Source organism: Nannobrachium achirus, assembly GCF_963921795.1.
Source record: "Nannobrachium achirus genome assembly, chromosome: 7".
NCBI classification, from domain to species: Eukaryota; Metazoa; Chordata; class Actinopteri; order Myctophiformes; family Myctophidae; genus Nannobrachium; species Nannobrachium achirus.
The window spans coordinates 21,742,966-21,758,113 of NC_137816.1; positions in this window are offsets into that span (position 1 = coordinate 21,742,966).

A 15,148-nucleotide genomic window follows, 5' to 3' on the forward strand; every position below is an offset into this window, starting at 1 on the left:
ACTCTAGAATTGATGGTAACATTCAGTACAGTATACTGTATGTATATTGTGCAATGTTGGGTTTATCACACTATACAAGAAGACGACAGTTTCTATGTGTTACATTCTACATTACACCGTTTGGTAAGAGAGAAAAAACCTTTCTCTATCTCTCAATAGTTCCACATCTGAGTTTTGATCCATTTTAGCATGTTAGTTATATCCATGCCATGAAAGTAAATTATATTTGCTCAAATTGTATTTTTCTTTTGTCTCTTTCTTTCCTGTTATATTCTAATCTATTCTAATGCCATAATATGAATTAGGGTTACATTATTTGTTTGTCAAAGACAACTGAACAAATTGTCAGGCAGTTAGCATCTTACATTTATTTCACTATAAATGAAGCTAAACAAGTCTCACTCACCTCCCAAATGAAACTCTGAAATCCTCCTGCAGTCAAACCATCTCACACCGGTCTCTTTTATATTGAGGGTGTATTGCTTGCTACGCAGAAACTATAAGTAGGGACATGCCTTTAAAGGGGTTTTATTCTGTATCTGTTGACATGCATTTTCTGTTCATGATTTTATTAGTCGTCATAAACAAATAAAATCCTATTAATATACTGTGGTATGAAATTGTAACTTATACCCTCAACCACGAGACTTGGTACCACTTGTAAGACGTTTATGACCTTGATACCAGTTGCTTGTAATAAATAAATAATCAAAGTTTGGCAGGCAAGGTGCAGGGTTTCTTCATTGGGCGGAGAATTAAAATGTTAATCTTACAATTCAGAATATGTTTGATGACCCAAAAGGACCCAAGCAAAGACGCGGTGGAACAAGCAGAGGCGTCAATTGGGCAGGGGATGGCCACTTGGCCACCCCTTGTGTCCGCTTTTAACCTCTACTTCAATTCACTTCCTTCTTTGGGTCTGTTCAGGGCAAAGATTGTAACTGCTTTATTATATGTTTTAGATTTTTGAGTGTTTTCTGTCTTCTGATTTGTGTTTTAAAATTACAGTATTGTTGTATATGAATGATTCTATTTCTATAACTTTTGAGTATCGTGTTCTGTATTGTAAGAAGATCGGCTCGGATTTAATCTCAATCAACAAGTAGCCATCTACACATCTGACACAGACACGAGCCACTTTCAATCTGATGTCAATATTTTTGAAATGATGATGATGTGGTGATCAGGAACTTAGAGGTAATTGGGACGATTATCTGTGCCTCACCATTAGGGGTACCATATAAAGCCAGTGCTCCTGGGGCCCATATAGCAAACACACTTTTTGCCCAGGTTCATGTGGGTAATAATAGGCTCAGTTTGTTCTCTAGGTCTCTATAGTACTGCAGGTAACGTGATCTGTGTCTCCTAAGTTCACAATCACGGGTCATCTAAATGGTAGCTATAATAATACTATCTCAAATGTAGCGCTTTTCTAAATACCCACACACTATAGGATGCTAGGTCAACAATGACCTGGCATCTGTCTATATAATAAATCTAAATGACATTTTAGCCTTTGCATAAGCTTGGAAGGTCGTCAAGGCTATGGGCAATGCTACAGCAAGTATTCACACTCACATTCACACACCAACAGTGGAGGAAACCATGCAAGGCACCAACCTGTCTTGCTCAAGGACACTTCGACACCAATTCTGGGGAGCCTGGATTTGAACTGGGAACATTACGTCTCCGAAACTGCCGCTCTACCTCCTGAGCCACTGCCGCCTGTAATAAAATGGAATGAAATACAATAAATAATAATAATAATATGGAATAAAATCACAAACAGTGGAACGGTGAGAAAGGGGGGTGTGCAGTTAGCTGGGGAAAGACATATTGAAGAGGTGGGTTTTGAAAGTGTTTCTGAAGGTTTGGATAAGATATATCCATCAGGGTAAACACATAATGGAACATGTACACACAGGCCCATAGATCAAGGAAGAAATATCAGACAATTTAATGTATGAATACCACAATGTAGAAATACAGTTAGTGTTACTAAAGTAAAAGCTATTAGGCATTAAAATACCAATACCACTTATACCAAATGGAGAAGTACTTGAACCATCTCACATGAATGCTCATTCTAAAGCAAAGGGAAGACAAAAATGTCCAAAAGGTCAACCATGGACTTCCACAGGAAAGAGGCCTCCGGTCAAATGTCGGCATAGAAAGGACCAGGAGATGGAAGGTAGCGATACCAAGGGTCTGCAGACCCATGTTTGAAAGAAGAACAAAATAAAATAAATGTAGTTTATAGAGTTTGTAGAGTACAAACAGCCATATATGTACAGCCATATGCCAAACCTGGTAAGCATTATCTTTAATATTTTATAAGCTAATTGAAGATTCTAAATCTGCACCTATCTCACTTTCAATCTAAATCAGACCAGATGTGGGTGTAAAGTGTGATACCATGATGACCCCTGCCATAAGCTCACGCTAGGTCACAGATAGTCATTTATCCTCCATGATAGCCTCGTATTGCAACTCTTAACTTCGGTTAAAATCTTGCTCATCAGATAAAGTGACCAATATGACACAGAACACCCATATGTAAAATATGATATACCTTTCTCTTCTGAACCCAACTCCTGGGATTCAAACATGGTTCTGCAGCACTGTGGTGGACCATTGGCATCGCTACCTTCCATCTCCTGGTTCTTTCTACGCCAGCGTTTGGCTGGAGTGCATGGACGCTTCTTTTCTGTGCAAGTCCGTGGTTGACCTTTTGGTTTTGGACATTTTTGTCTTCCTTTTGGTTTAGTCGTAGTATTCCTATGGCCCGAGGTAGACCGCTGCATGCTCAAAGATGAATCCACCTCTGCTGTCTGAAAAGAACAGACCCAATAACAGTTACTACAGTACATTGTATTGTGAGACAGAGGGAGTAAAAGAATTTAATTCATGTTGAAATGCATTCTGTTTTTGATTTTATTAGTCATACACATCTATATCCTATTAATATACCATGGTATCAATGTGGGTAACTTTATACCTTCAACCTTGCCCACCAGAGTTGGTACCACTTAAGACATTTATGACCTTGACTTCACACCAGTTGCTTGTAATAAAAATAATCAAGGCTTGGCAGGGTGCACGGTTTCTTCATTGTTACTATTCAGAATATGTTTGATGCAAAGACCTTGGATTGCATACTCAGTGATCTAGCAGTGAGACACAGATCACAGCAGTCAGGGGCGTCACAAGGGGTAGGAAAGTGGGACTGAGTTACCAGGGCCCAAGGTGGAGGGGCCCTAGTAACTTTAGCTATTGAAAAATAGCAGATATACAAGCTCACAGCGCAGCACCGAGTGCCGCGCTGCGAGCTTGTAGATCTGCTATTTTTGAAAAGTCGTGAAAATGTGCGCAAATCTTGAATATATGTATTTTTTTTGTAACTCAAATTTTGCTTCTGGGGGTCCCTGGAACTAAATATTTTGAGATGGGGGGGTCCTTCACATGAAAAAGTTTGAGCATCACTGACATGGAAACATAGGTTTCTTGGCACACATTTTCACGATTTTTCAAAAATAGCAATTGCTATTTTTCAATAGTTAAACATTCATGGGGGCCCCGCAGTGAATCCTTGTACCCAGGGCCCAGAATGTGGTGTGACACCCCTGACAGCAGTATAGAGTCCTAGAGAACAAACTGAGACTATTATTAACCACATGAACCTGAGCAAAACCTGCGTTTGTCATGTGGGCCCCAAGAAGACTGGCTGGTTTCTATGGGGGGAAACAAGAAAGAAAAACAGTAGAACGGTGAGACAGGGGGTTGTGCAGTTAGAGGCCTCGCACACTGGGCAGATATTAATTGCATCAGATCAGATCTCGTGCCCGGGGGGTTGATCGGTGATCATTTCAAACGACAGCGATCCTCTGTCTTGAATTCGGGCCGTTTTTGAACAAGTGATTACAACATTTTAGGGAGAAAGTAGGCTAAAGTAAAAAGTAAGTAGGCTAATAATAATAATAAAAGTGTAGGCTATTCTATTGTGAGGTGACAGAATAGCCTACACTCTGCGCAGCCTAAAAAAAAGGAGGAGGAGCTGGCTTCATATAATCTGAAGCAATCCCGTGTGCTCATTCAGACGAAAATAATTGTAAAGGATTCCTACCCGATGACCCGAGAATATCAAGCTTTTTTGATATTCTCGGAAGAGCTACCGACGAGTCCCGAGGCCATAAAAATACCATTAACATAATCCGATCGTGTCGGGGTACCGTACAAACCCAAGACCGAGTCCGGGGCCGACCGAACGATTTTCCCGGGGGGTCATGCCGACATCTGATCGGGATGAATCGGCCCCGGGCTCGGCCCAGTGTGCACGGGCCCTTAGGGAAACCATACTGAAGAGATGGATTTTGAAGATTTGGATAAGATACATCCATCGATGTATACATACCGGTGTTATGTAACATATACTGTACACCTTTTGGGCCATAGATGTGGGATTTATTGACACAATCAAGGAGAGGTGGAAGAAGTACTCACAATGTAGAAATAGTAAAAGCCCTATATTCAACATTTTATTAGAGTAACCGTACAAAAGCATTGACATTAAAATACATTATACTTAACTTACAATACCAAATGTGGAAGTACCTATCATACGCATCTCTTTTTTTCTTTTTTTTTTTTGAAAATAGCCGACTACAAGATCTCAAAGACTTTGCATCACAATGCATTGATCGGCTATTTTCGAGTAGCCAAAGCATAAAATTCTCTTATTTGGTGGAGGAGGGTCTATATTATTTTTTTAATCTCTTGGGGAGGGCCAAGGAAAGGGTAGGCCTATTTCTGTCAAAGGGTCATTCAGCAACCCTTCAATTTAAATAATTGTATTACCTTGTTGTCCTTGCTTATGTAAATCACTCTAGATTAAACTTCTGCAAAACACAGCTCCTTGGCTGGCAAACCACAACCTCCGGCCCTGATTTCTCACATGCCCCTATTCTAGCGCCACCATGAGGACACTTTTGGCCCAACTCTTATCTCCGGCACCATTGCCCCTATCCATGCCAAACTTTGCACACACACTCCTTGGCTGGCAAACCACAACTTCCACCCCTGATTTCTCACATGCCGCTCTTCTAGCGCCACCATGAGGTTGCCGATCTGACGGTTGCTTATTATCTCTTGACTAGAAGCTCGGCCGCCCTTGCGACCTGGCCAACTCGGGAACGATGTAAATAGGGAATGAATGCCCCACCCTTTAATGCAAACCCCATTATACCTGTTGTCATACGACCTGTTTTGACCATCTGTTTGCCTGTGTCCATTTATGCCCATATATGGAGATATCTGTCTGTCTGCGTCCATGTTATGCCCATATATTATGGAGATCTCTGTATCTGTCTGTCTGTGTCCCTTTTATGTCCATATATGGAGATCTCTGCCCTTTGGGTGGCCAAGCGTCTAGTCGGGTGCCGGCCTACTCGGGAACGATGGGGAATGAATGCCATTATACCTGTTGTCATAGGACCCGTTTTGACAATCTGTTTGCCTGTGTCCATTTATGCCCATATATGGAGATATCATGCCCATATATGGAGATATCTGTATGTCTGCGTCCATTTTATGCCCATATATGGAGATCTCTGTATCTGTCTGTCTGTGTCCCTTTTATGCCCATATATGGAGATCTCTGCCCTTCGGGCGGCCAATCGTCTAGTCGGGGACCGGCCTACTCGGGAGCGATGTAAATAGGGAATGAATGCCCCACCCTTTAACGCAAACCCTGTTTTATACATGATATGCCTCTTGAAAGAATGTGTGTGGACATGTCAACGAGCTAACCCTACCCTGTTGTAGGCTAAGCTTGAAATACTTTTGGAATTAAAGCACAGGCCTCCTCAAAGGCACGACCACTGATCATTTTGCATCCAATGCTGTAAAAAACAACAGACAAGGGGCCTCAAAACAGAACTCCTCCTATCATTCTGAACAACCGGTAGAGAGGGTGACCTAAAATGGTAAGTTCAGTTTGTGCACGCTGAAGATGGCTCAGCCAACGGGTTCATTATTTAATGTGTGGCCAAACGAGCATGCCTCCCCTCAACTCATGATGTGTTAATGACTAAGATATACCTGACCTTCATCAGACCAGTCCTGGAATTATGCTTCACCTATTTGTGCCAGCCTCCCATAACAGTAGAGACGCACATCACTGGGATACCAAGAGATTCCTTCCAGGCAAGGAGAGATGAGGGCACTCAAAAATAATTCAATGGACTACTGAGAGAAGAGCAGTCCAATGATCCAGAGCCGTGTCAACAAACCCAAATCCAGTGATGGAAAGTAACTAAGTACAAATTTGAGGATTTTTTTACTTTGCTGGATTCTTTAACATTTTCAGTACTTTACTCCACTACAATTATTTTAAAAATTCAGTTACTATAGTTACTTTGTAGATTTATATTTTAGTATTACAAAACATCAAAACATGCATTAACCACGTTATCCCTACAATATACTTTTGTGGAACATTCTGCATAATGAGTACCCCCTCCCTGCCTAATATCCAGCCTTCAACCGCCCAACAGTGGGAGTGTTAATTCATAGCGATTTTCATCATTTCAACAAATAAGCATACAATAACAATATTGCTAAAACTAAGATATTTGTGGAGTAATATAATTTTTATGTACACAGATATAGAAATAAAATACATTTTCCTGGTTTGTGGTTTTCCTGGTGCGGGCAAGGGGAGATGGGCCAGCCAACATACAGTACAGTAGAGGCGCGCCAGCCCGTGACGTCATCAATCATAGCTAATCAGATAGCTTGCTTTACCTTTCTTTTGCGTGTCATTACCACTTGAATGCCAGAAGTCCACCTACTTTTTTATTAAAGAAAATAAAAAAGTTGAAAAACGGAGATAGAAGGTCGTCCCGACAGAGGCATATCTTTAGCTGTAGTGACAGAATGTCATTAATTAGCTTGGGGCACTAACTCATTCTGTTTGACATTACAAGCAAGGCAAATAACGCTTATGTCTGAACTAACGGCTATATCGTAACAAAGGAAAAGTCAATGCAAAAGTTTAAAACATCACTATTTGGGGTATCAGTGGCCACTTTGGACACAAATAACATGGCAGCCAAAATCTTTGACTTCATTACCCAAGAATCTCTGCAAGCATGTTCAGCAAGGACGTGTTGTGATTGGCCAGATAGTGTTCGCTTTGACTGGCAGTTCTGCTTTGATGCCTTGGCAAAATGGCTAATGCCAGGATGAAATTGTCTACCCTAGTTATACAGCCAAACATTTTCAAAAAGGAAAATACAAGCACACCATTCTGCATATAGCTGAACATTTGAAAGTTTCAAAGAATTTCTAGCATAAAGTATGTGGAAGTAATTAGAGACCCAAATGTAGAAATATAAAGCTGGAAAAACATTAGTGGGCTCGCTATGCAGCCAGCAAGCCCACAATAGGCTTAACACCCTGGGTACCTTCATATACAGAGAATATTGTTTTCAAGTCTTTTGACCATGAACATATCACACAAAGCAACTTTGACCCATTGAAAGCAGAGGGTTTCACAATAATGCTGTTAGACAATAATAGCATACAGGTACATTTAAAAATGTTAAACCTACATAATTTACTTCAATTACATACCTGTAGTACATTGAGCTAGAGTATGAAGATTAAAGAGGTGTTAATCCTTGTCTATTTAGGTTCTTTGAGGGACGGTAATCAACGTTTCACCAACTTTATTCATGATAGATAATAGAAGTTCGCATCTCTGACTGGATTTAATTAAATCTGAACGGAATCAATTGCTAACAAGGTGATCTGCAATCAAATCACATTCCTATAAAATACACAGGCAATGCATTATAATTGAATTTCTGCTTCTACTTCTTGGTGGCACCGTGACCCATGATGGACTTCTTAGTGTTTCTCTCAGGTTTCAAAAGCATTATATAACACTTTGGTCCAAACAGCGCCACCAAAAGGGCAAAACTAGATGCTAAAATAGCAAAGACCTCCACTACATCTGCATATTTGCCTGGAGAGCTGATATATGCTGGGATGAAGGCTATCCACACGGCACAGAAGATCAACATGCTGAAAGTGATTAACTTGGCTTCATTGAAGTTGTCTGGAAGATTCCTTGCCATGAATGCTAGAATGAAGCTAAGGAGAGCCAGTAAACCAATATAACCCAGTAACACTGCAAAACCAGCAGTTGATCCCACTTCACACTCATAGACTATCTTATCACTGTGGTACTGTGTGTTTTTATGAGGTGTTGGTGAGGCAGTCACAAGCCAGACTAAGCAGATTAATGCTTGGATAGAAGTAAGAGCGAGAACCGTTCCTCTCTGCTGCACAACACCGAAGAACCTCATGATGTCTGAACCTCCAGGCTTGGAGGTCTTGAAGGCAGCCAACACCACCATAGTCTTTACCAGGATACAGGAACAACACAGAACAAAGCTGATACCAAACACTGCATGTCTCAGCTGGCAGGTCCACATTCTGGGACGACCAATGAACAGCAGGGAACACAAGAAGCACAGTTTGAGTGACAGCAAGAGTTGGAAGCTGAGTTCTGAGTTGTTGGCGCGCACCATGGGCGTGTCTCGATGATAGATGAAGATTCCCAGGACGAGTGCACAGATAAATGTCCCTAGCAGTGAGATGGTTGTCAAGGAGATACCCAGGCCCTCGTGGTAGGAGAGGAACTCCATGATCTTAGGGACACAGCGGTCACGCTGGGGACTGGACCAGAAGTCCTCTGGACAACTGGTGCACTCTGTGGAGTCTGACGAAGAGGGCAAGGTTAAAGGGACAAACAGTATCAGCTTATAGATATCCTGCTGTACATACAGAATGTAAATCTACCTGTTTCATTGCTGATCTCTCCCTCAGAACAAGCAATGCAGTCAAAGCAGCAGACAGGTTCCCCTTTCCTTCTGGCCAAACGGGTTCCAGGAGAACAGCTCTCGCTGCACACTGACCGTAGAGGCTACAGAGGAAAGTAACAATGAACCATTTGAGTCCAAACTAGTATACATTCACATCATGAGCTCAACTATAGGTATTTTAGCCAGCCAAAGTGACCTTGTTGGTTTCAAAGTTCCAGAAGATTCTGTCTTCATCAAGGATGAGTTCTTCACCTGTGGAGGCTGACCTCTTGAACACACCTACAGTGTGAACCTTTGTGCCTCCATCAGGGAGCCACACCCAGTTCATGATATCACAGGTTGGTAAGGTATCACCATACTCATCAAATGATACTTGATCACCAAATGATGTGGTGGAGTTGACATTTTCCAAGTAATGCACAAGCTACAAATGGTGATGAACACATCATAACTACATCCTTTCAATTTAAACATATTCTCCTTACAGTATGTGCATTGGGGAATGGGAGTTGGGGGGGGGGGGCTTCTGTGACCACCACCACCACCAAAAAAAAACTTAAAAAAAAAAGAAAACATTAACATTGACTGCATGCAATAAGTATGATAGCACATCTCTATAAGAAAGATATTAATACAACCTGTGTCAATCTCTCATGATTTGTACCAATGTCATATTTATATATTTTTATATTCCTTATTATTCTAAATTAAACCCAAGAAACACTAGTAACCTATTTATTTATATCCCACCTGCCATGGCTTTATTGTCTGCAAAGTGGTACAGCTGTGCCCAGTGAAAGGCCCTCTTCCTGGCACACACTGCAACATGTCATGGAGGGCGTGGGCCAGAGAATACACAGCCATGTACACACAATACGTTGCCCTGAGTTCAGACACATCCAACAGAGTAGTTTCTGCTGTTGCTAGGTCCTCTTCTCCAGTACACACCCTTCCACCAGCGGCCACCCACTCTGATGGAAGGGGTGGAAATTTACACTGAAATGTGTGCTCCCAAAACCGCCTCACCTGAAGAAACAAAAGGAATACCGAAACAGAAATATAATACACTATGAATATTTTAAAACAGACATCACATGTCATCCTCTCTCCAACCAAGACATACTATGAACGGTGTGTCAGCACAGCCGGCAGAATCATCAAAGATCGTAGACACCCCAACAACGGGTTGTTTCAGAAGATGCCACATGAAAAGGTGCTCCACACTGGCCTGTTGACTGTTAAAGAGCTTCTTCCCCAGGACGATCAGAGACTTGAATGAACAAGCCAGAGGAAAGGCCTTTACACGCAGGGTCCGATTTTCCATGCGGATAAACCTGACAATATTAATATAATCTGGACAGATTCGGACCCGGTGTCCATGAGGTCATAGAGCCCCCATGTGATCATTTATTGTCCGTGGAAAATCTGACCCTTTGTGCAAAGGCATTAAAGCTTGAGAAAAGCTAATGACTGCAGTCTTTATCACTGTTTCTATATGCTACTATGAGGAGCATGTACAAGAGAACACGTTTTACTCTAATAAATAACATTGTAATTAAACAAAAGACTCACAATGATATTTTCATGGCTGTTGTCAAGGTCATTGTTAGGATGTATTTTCAACAAGAAGTCCTTGAGGCCTGGTATCTCTCCACGACGGATGGCAATACCCAGGCTGCCTCTCAGGTAGGGCATGTAGCGAGGAATCTGGAGGTTCTTCTGCTCTAAGAAACCCACATGAGCTATCCACTGTAGACCGCTCACCTTCTGCTTCACCACCTGGTGATGGTAATAAAGAACAACAATAACAACTTCTATCGAGGCAAATGCTTGCCATCTATGAAAATTCAAACAAAATCATATTTAGTTTTAGCAATGAGATGTGTGAATGGTTTCATTATTTGCTTATTGTGCAGAGAAGAAAGTGTAACATAATACATAATTACTGCGTATTTAATTTGATGAACCTAAGACAGATTTTTGCATTGCACTTCACTTCACAATCACTAATCGTGATTAAATTGCATTATACCAAATGCTTGCAATGGAATAGCAACCAATTTAGAAAGGATGTCTTCTCTTCAAACTCATTTCAGACTCCTTATGTGCGGCTTTTTTCATGTTTCCTGACCTCAATTACACCCCAAAAAACTGAACATTCAACAATCTGTTTTTTTTTATGGGCTCAGAAAAGTGAGTTAATTTGCCTCTGGACGTACGCATTATCATCCAGGGGGGAGGGTGTGGTTGTAGGTGAGGGTGAACGCAACAACCAAACTGGTAAATGGTGCATCGATACAAACACAATGGAAAGTAACATCAAAGGTGATACACCCTGGATGATGATGCATACTTCCAGAGGCAAATTGACTCACTTTTCTGAGCCTAATTATTCAAAAAACTACAGATTACTGAAAAACCACTGTATGTTGAATGTTCAGTTTTTTGGGGTGTAATTGAGGTCAGGAAACAAAAGCCACAAAAAAAAAAGACCTTTAACATGGATCATGAACCCAACCTCGTCCATGAGATTAAACAGACGGATCCCATAACAAAATACAACGACCACACGAGCTGTGGACTTCTTCATCACAGAGACAATCCTCTGGAGTTCAGCTGGGTCACTGTCCCAGGGCAGAACCTCTGCATACGACAGACAACCCCAGCCGGACCGGGCCAGCTCAGACTGGAAGATCTGGGCCGCATCGTGGCCATAAGCATCATCAATAAACAGCAATCCTGCCCAGGTCCACCCAAACCGTCTCATAATCTGGAGCATAGCTCGCACCTGATTGGATAAAGAATGGAGGGATATATCAAAATTCTATCTAAATTAGATCACTTTAATACTGATGGAAAACCTGTATATTTGCTGCGCAGCTGAGTATGTATGTATGAAAAATCTCTGCCAATGCTAAACAGCTTATTCTGCTGTTGCTTTTGTTTTGAGCTTCCTACTACATGGGATACATGGGGTACCCAGGGGGTCTCCATGTATCCACCTAGGATCACACTGTAACTAGAGACCTCCAGGCCATTCCACTAATCTTAGTGTAAATCAGGGGTCTTCAACAGGTGGTCTGGGACCCCTTGGGAAGAACTTTAGCCAAAAATTGCAGATCTGATCTACAAGTTCACAAGCTTGTACACGAAAGAGGTTTGTTGTACAGGTAAAAAAAAAGAAATAGCAGCAGAGCTGTACAGATGTAGTATTGAGGGTTACATTTCTGGGAAAAATAAATATATGAAAATATATAACTGTGTCCCTTAATATATAGTGGGGGTCCCTGCTTTATCTCTCTCTCAGCTGAGGGGTCCTTGATGAAGACCCCTGGTGTAAATAAGCTATTTGGCTTCTGGCAGAGAAGATTTTTAATGGGAATAAACAGGCTTTAAAGGTTATTGCCAAGAAGCATTATTACAACAGAGAAATCATCTACCAAACACAAATTTCCAAACAATATCAATTACAGTCACTGGAGGGAGGTATTTGTCAAGTGTATGGAATAAACTACTTAGAAGTTCACCTGGACGGTATTGCTTAGGATTGTTCTAAAGAAGGAAGGGTACTGTTTCCTGTCTCGCAGACAGGAGCAGATTGCATGGGAACTTACCTGAAAAAGACATGAAACATCTGTTATACAAATTACTGTATATATATGTTTTTTTCCCCTTCCACTACAAACAATGTGAATGGAGTGAGGACTGATATGAGGCTGTTATCGCTTTCTCTCTCTGCTACAGTTCAGTTAGAAATTGTACATTTGTGTTCACTGAGAATTGCATGCAGGAATTTACAGAACCAGGCGGGACATGCGTTGTGTTGCAATGCGTTGTGTTTTTTAACATTGTTTTAACCATTTATGTATGGATCACTGTGATTTATAAATAAGTTTTAATGTTACAATGTCATAATGCATAAAACATTCTCATTATTTGTGACCAAGAGAGCAGACTCAGGGCCTTAGAATTCCTACTCTCAGGTACTGGATGTATCAAAGCTCAAACACAGATGCTTTGCACTCTGACTTTATGAAAACCTACATTCAAAATCTGCCTGCTTCGCTCACATACTCTTCCTGCTGGTACATATGCTCAGTTTTTCAAGCCTTAAAACATAAACATTTTATATCGTTGTTGTTGGGCAGAAACCAACTGAGCTGGATTGGGATAAAGTGGTGACTATACTGTATAATGACACATGGAGGAATCTGACAACATATAAAGTCACAATACCAACTTTAATGAGGCAATATTGCTTTATTTCTTTAAATATATGGTTTTCATCATTCCTGAAAAACGTAGGCTATATTGTAGGCTTTTTTTAATTTTATTTTTCATTTCCTGAAAAATTAACGCTTTGTAGTTAGCTGGTCTCTGCTCAACAGCAGAGATATCTTATTAAAAATCAACCAAATCACCAAACGTAAGCATATATCAAATAGGTGATGGTAAAAGGGGATTCAACTAAGCAACTTACCAGGGGCACTCTGTACACACCTAATACAGTAGAGATGGCAATAGTACTTGATGAAGAAATATCACCCACAATTCCGAGCACTGGAGGAGAACCAACACAGCTCTCATCTAATTGAATCTGCTCCTCTCTCCCACTGAGCAATGACAACACTGCACGGAATCCAAATGCTTGAGTGTAACAGGTATCATAGAGAATATACCCCAGAGTCACATTGGGCAGCAGGCTGGGGTTTCTGTTGATCTCTGTGATGGCTAAAGCCATGGTCTGGGCCCGTCTGAACGCGTCAATGAATAAACTAACACACAAAATGCCACTGTAACATTGCATAATTCATGGTTACACTTGAAATATAACATCAACAAATCCTATGGTATCATGCATCAAAACTAGGTCCCTGTTCTCTTGCTTGCTATTGTATCTGTGATACTCACCCGTAGCAAATTGGGTCTTGTTGCTCGGAGGTGAAAGACAGATCAGGGAGCACAGAGGAGAAGTGGATGTCAAACACGGCACCCAGAACCAAGTCTCCAGGCTTGTAAATGCTGTTGGAATTAAACGGTGCCTGTAACTCACAAGAAGAGGAAGATGAGGAAGACAAAGGACAGATGGAAGAAAACAATATCAAGTACAAGTGCTGGTATGAAAGCAGGTGTATGTCTAGAGAAGCCATCATGATGGTCCTCCTCTCTCTAACACCCCCTACCCTACTCTAAATCCATTGTCCAGTTGTTACGTTTTATACACAGTGCTGTGCCATCCCCTGTGCCACCTTTTGGCATTACGTAATCTCACACTCATCTGAGCAGAGCCATAAGTAGAGGCAGGGCTTAACATGTATATTAACAATATTTTCATATGAAAATGATGTTATGTGTCAATCACATTGTAGGTCATTGAATGAACAACTCTATTATTCTATGCTGTTTTGAAGGCCTAAATGCAAAAACATTATAAGTAATAAAAAATAAATCTCAGATCCTCACCAAACTTGGCACAAACACTGTTCAGGGGACTGCCATGAGAACAGTCACACCAGGGGCCACATGTGCCCCTGGGGGTAAGAGGTACACCTTTGCTCCAATCCACACCAAACTTGGCACGTACAAGCACTTTTCAGGGGTCTGATGACAATAGTAACAGCAGGGGCCACATTTTACACTTACTGCTGCCAGGAGCCTCTGAGGGCCACATGTTGTCAAGGTGCTCCATTGCTCCAATCAACAAACTTGCCACAAGCACTGTTGAGGGGTCTGACATGAGAATGGTCTCACCCTTGTCAAGCCAGACCTTTGTTTGCTTTTTAAATGGTAAATGTGCATTTATATAGCGCTTTTATCCAAATCGCTTTACATAGATTTAGCATTACATTTACCCATTTATACACCGATGGCGGAGGAAACCATGCAAGGCACCAACCTGTTCATCGGGAGCAATCAGGGGTTCAGCGTCTTGCTCAAGGACACTTCGACACTAACTCTAGGGGAGCCTGGTATCAAACATCCGACTGCTCTACTGGCCACTCTAACCCTGGGCCCCTGCCGCCCCAGTGCCACACCTTTCACATCATGTGCCAACGGCAGACTATACCCAGGTGGGTATGAAACGTGTGTTTACCACTGATTACATCTGGCCCAGGGCTGATGCAGGTGCGATGATAGAAGATAATTAATTTTCACAACTAATGAAGGGAAAGAGTCACTGGAGATCCTTTTCAAAACACGCTCAAATTAATAAACAACATATGAGTGCCAACACAGTAAATCAAAATGTGAAACGTGAG